This window comes from Ahaetulla prasina, chromosome 3 (assembly GCF_028640845.1).
Source record: "Ahaetulla prasina isolate Xishuangbanna chromosome 3, ASM2864084v1, whole genome shotgun sequence".
Classification (NCBI taxonomy): Eukaryota; Metazoa; Chordata; class Lepidosauria; order Squamata; family Colubridae; genus Ahaetulla; species Ahaetulla prasina.
This window is the reverse complement of record NC_080541.1, coordinates 121,600,836-121,605,519: the sequence shown is the minus strand read 5'-3', so window position 1 is coordinate 121,605,519 and position 4,684 is coordinate 121,600,836. Positions and strand designations below refer to the sequence as shown.

At 38.8% G+C, this 4,684-nt stretch overlaps 1 pseudogene; it reads left to right on the top strand.

Annotated features, from left to right (window-relative positions):
• The first annotated feature begins 1,568 nt into the window (after positions 1–1,568).
• On the top strand, positions 1,569–4,238 carry LOC131195011 (general transcription factor II-I repeat domain-containing protein 2A-like; annotated as a pseudogene).
• The last annotated feature ends 446 nt before the right edge of the window (positions 4,239–4,684 follow it).

Genomic DNA, 4,684 nt, shown 5'->3' with positions numbered 1-4,684 from the left:
GGAGGCAACTTGCACCTGCCACTTTATGCAGGCACCCTTTTAAAAGACAGAATTAGTAAGTTCTTAATTTAAGAGGAAGCTGCAGTGCCATTAAACATCACTGCTTAAAACCTTCAGCAGGCACGGTTTCTGCTCACTCATCCTTACTTAATTGTACTCTCGGATATCTTTCTCAGAAGGATCACAGAGGTGATGTGCTTTTCAAAAGAACATGCCTTTGACTATACATACATTCATTAGCCTGTGTATAAAGAAGCAGAAACAAATATGTCTGAAAAACATCATTTGGATTTTATTCAGAACGCAGAATATACTTAGTTGTCAATGGAGAGTCAAATCGATAAACCAATTAAAGAAACAGAGGGGTTTATTGAACATTGTAGCTTCAGTTTTCAAAGAATCTTACCTAGGGCTGTCAGATCTAAATGTAAATGTTGGGTAACCTCTAGATGGCAGCAAAGAATTTTAGTTATTTGCTGCCATCTAGTGATCATCAGAATTTTGCTGCTCGCAAAATTACTTGGTAATCCCAGTTTTTTTCTGTAAGCGTAAGTGGATGCTGAATGCTAGAATACAGTGAAAGATAAATTTCTGCTTACTAGAAGGAAGACAAGGAGGAAGCTTACTACAATGAAAGGATCCCTACTAATGTCCTCATTAATGTAATTGACCTTTTCTATGCAACTTAAAATACATGCATAAAAGTACTCCACTTCATTTGGAAATGCACATGAGACGAGATTGAAATTAATATATTTCAGGCATTCGAACCACTTTATATTTATTATCTGCACAAGCTTTCAAGGGATCCATAAGCCAGCCAATGTTATTATGTTTATATTGCCCCGAGGAAGCAGTTTTGGAACACTACCTTGCCTAAGGCCAAGGAACTTTGTGATGCAACAGAAACAGGAGATTCCATGGAGATCTTTTTTTAAAAAAAAAAGAACTGGGAAGTATCAAGTAAGGCTACAGCACGGGAAGAGGAATGGAATTTAGTCATTTCTTTTATGCCTTTGGCCCTGTTTTAAGACATACATTCACAGATGCTGCTATTTATCTGGGAAAACAATATATAGATGTAGTTCCTTTCTTTATCTTCTTCCATTTAGTTCCCAGGAACATAGAAATATTTTAAGAGGTTAATCTTAACAGTCCCCGTGAAATTCTTTCGGCTGATAGTTCTCTATTTAAAATGCTGCCCAGTTCAAACCTGGTTTCTAAATAAAGAACCCTCTGACAGTCAGTCAGAGGCAAAGCTCTGGAAATGAAGCTGAGCAGAAACCCAGGTTCCCTGGGCTCAGCCCTTCCTCACCGTAATAGCAATAGCAACAGCACTCAGACTTCTATACTGTTTCATGGAGCTTTACAGCCCTCTCTAAGTGGTTTAAAGAGTCAGCATATTGCCCCCAACAATCTGGATCCTCATTTTACCGACCTCGGAAGGATGGAAGGCTGATTCAACCTCGAGCCTGGTGAGATTCGAACTGCCAAATTGCAGTCAGCCGGCAGTCAGCAGAAGTAGCTTGCAATACTGCATTCTAACCACTGTGCCATCTCGGCTCATAATGACAGGTACTTTATAGTCATTCAGTCAACTAATATAACCACTCATCCCAGGTGACACTGGACAGTTCACAGAATTTAATACTGCCACAAAATATAATAAAATACATAAAACCATATTTAATTCAAATTAAACCATAATGAAACATAACCAGTGTCATTTACAACCCATAGCTCACAAGCAGTGGAAGTGGACCATCTAGCAGGCTCCTAACTACAACCAGTTCTCCAAGCACAATGGCAAGTAGGATTGTAGCCATTTTTTCTAACTGTTTTTATAGTTAGTTTTAATTTATAAGCCACCCAGAGTTGTTTTTACAATGGTCAACCATATAAAAGTTTTAAATAAATACATTCTATAATATGGTATGCCAGCATTCTCTTGACTTGTTTAGGGGAAGTGGTTATTATTCATTATTAGATGTTTATCCTTTATATATACTGTACACAACTCAAGGCACTGAACATACCTATTTCTCCTGACTCCTATTCTCCATTTCCACTATTTTGTATTTTGTCCTAATATTTAATAGGTCAATAACAATCTAAGCAAAAAGTTTCTGAGCAGATAATGAAGAAGCTTTGGGAGAAAAATGTCCTCTCATTGTTTTTTCCTCCATTTTTCCCCCTGCAAGATTGCCCATACATTATCATGATACCATTTGAATATCATGGCTAAGAGGCATTAAAAGAGCCATCTATCATGACTTAGTTTCATTTCCTTTTAAAGTCATACAAGCCAGCAGCAAAGCTTTTGGCAGCTAATTTTATAAGTGAATTATGTACTGGATAGAAAAGAACATTTTGACAACTACCTTTAAAACGACTGCCAATCAATTTAACTGGGTAACTCCAATTCTAGTTTTATAAGAAAAGGAGAGAGACACCGCCCCCCCCCACATTTTCTCTATAGCATTTCAAAATATTGAAAGCTGTATTGTTTCCTCTCAGTCCATTAATACCCAGGGTATGTCTGCTTAAAAATAGGCACACTGAATTCAGTTGGGCTAGCTTCCCCTAGAATATATATAACTGCTCCACAGATTATTATAGCAGAATTATGCCAGCTATCATACCCAAGTTGACTATTTATTCAGCCATTAAGGCCATATTATTCTTCAAAGTCCTTGAGATTTGGCAGTGCATATTGGTCTTCACTTAAAGACTTTGTTGTGAATCAGGAAGTTCCCAGTTTGAATGACTCCTGTCTTCAGTATTTTTTTTTTTATTTATTTACATTTATATCCCGCCCTTCTCCAAAGACTCAGGGCGGCTTACAGTGTGTAAGGCAATGGTCTCATTCTATTTGTATATTTACAAAGTCAACTTATTGCCCCCCCAACAATCTGGGTCCTCATTTTACCTACCTTATAAAGGATGGAAGGCTGAGTCAACCTTGGACCTGGTGGGACTAGAACCTGCAGTAATTGACATTTTGCATTGTATCATACATCAGGAAGTGTTGTGTAAGACAGTGTTAAAATGAAACATGTCGTTGATGCTGTCACTAAAATAGTTAATTTCATCAGAGCAAGAGCTTTAAATCACAGACAGTTTGTTGCTTTGTTGGAGGAAACTGAGGCTGAACATGGTGACATAAGCTATCACTGCACTGTTAGGTGGCTCAGCCTTGGCAAGGTTCTGAAAAGTGTCTGGGACCTGAGAGACCAGATTCAGGAGTTCTGTATTCAGAAAGGTCATGACATCCCAGAACTTTCAGATAACAACTGGTTGGCAGACCTCGGATTCGCTGTGGATGTGACTGCACTAATGAACGAACTAAATGTCAAAATGCAGAGCAAGGGCCTTTTTGTGCATGAGATGTACAGTGCAGTGAAGGCTTTCATGAGAAAACTACAGCTTCTCTCAAGCCAAGTGAAGGACAACATTCTGACCCACTTGCCAACACTTAAGGAAGCCAAAAGATCAGGTGATCACCTCCAAAAGTACTCAACCATGTTAGAAGCATTGCATGCAGAGTTTTCAAGGCGATTTCAAGATTTCAAAACTCTTGAGAGTGAAATGCACATGGTTTCTTCTCCCTTCAACTGCAGTGTGGATGATGCACCAAGTGAAGTTCAGATGGAACTCATTGATCTGCAGTCTGACACACATCTGGCAGATCACTTCAAGTCAGTCTCACTGCTGGACTTACTCCGCCCTCAAAGAGGAGAACTTTCCACACCTGAGGAGGCATGCTCAGAGGATCCTAGTCCTCTTTGGATCTACCTATCAATGTGAACAGACATTCTCAGTTATGAAGTTCAACAAATCCAAACACAGATCCTCTATGACTGATGACCACCTCTCAGCTGTCCTTCGCATAGCCACTTCAGACATTCCGCCAGATTTCAATGCCCTTGTTCAAGCCCAGAACAGACTGGATTATTCTCGCTGAAGAGGTAACATGAGGTGGAAAGCATTACAAGTTATTGTTTGTGGAGATTAACAAATTAAAAAATAAATTGCACTGGTTCAATAATTGTTTTTCTTATTTAACCAATAGACCACAGTTTCACATAACCTAATATACATATTTACAGAGTGCTTTATTCTTCTGATTATCAGTACCAGCTATTCAAAATATTTAATTTAAGTATTTTACAATGAAAGAAAGTTGGTGGCCCTCTGACACAATTCAGGCTTCTCATGCGGCCCCTGATAAAAATTAATTGCCCACCCCTGCCCTAGAATATATATAACTGCTCAACAGATTATTATAGCAGAATTATGCCAGCTATCATACCCAAGTTGACTATTTATTCAGCCATTAAGGCCATATTATTCTTCAAAGTCCTTGAGATTTGGCAGTGCATATTGGTCTTGACTTAAAGACTTTGTTGTGAATCAGGAAGTTCCCAGTTTGAATGACTCCTGTCTTCAGTATTGTGTTTTTTTTATTTATTTACATTTATATCCCGCCCTTCTCCGAAGACTCAGGGCGGCTTACAGTGTGTAAGGCAATGGTCTCATTCTATTTGTATATTTACAAAGTCAACGTATTGCCCCCACAACAATCTGGGTCCTCATTTTACCTACCTTATAAAGGATGGAAGGCTGAGTCAACCTTGGACCTGGTGGGACTAGAACCTGCAGTAATTGTAGGCAGCTGTGTTTT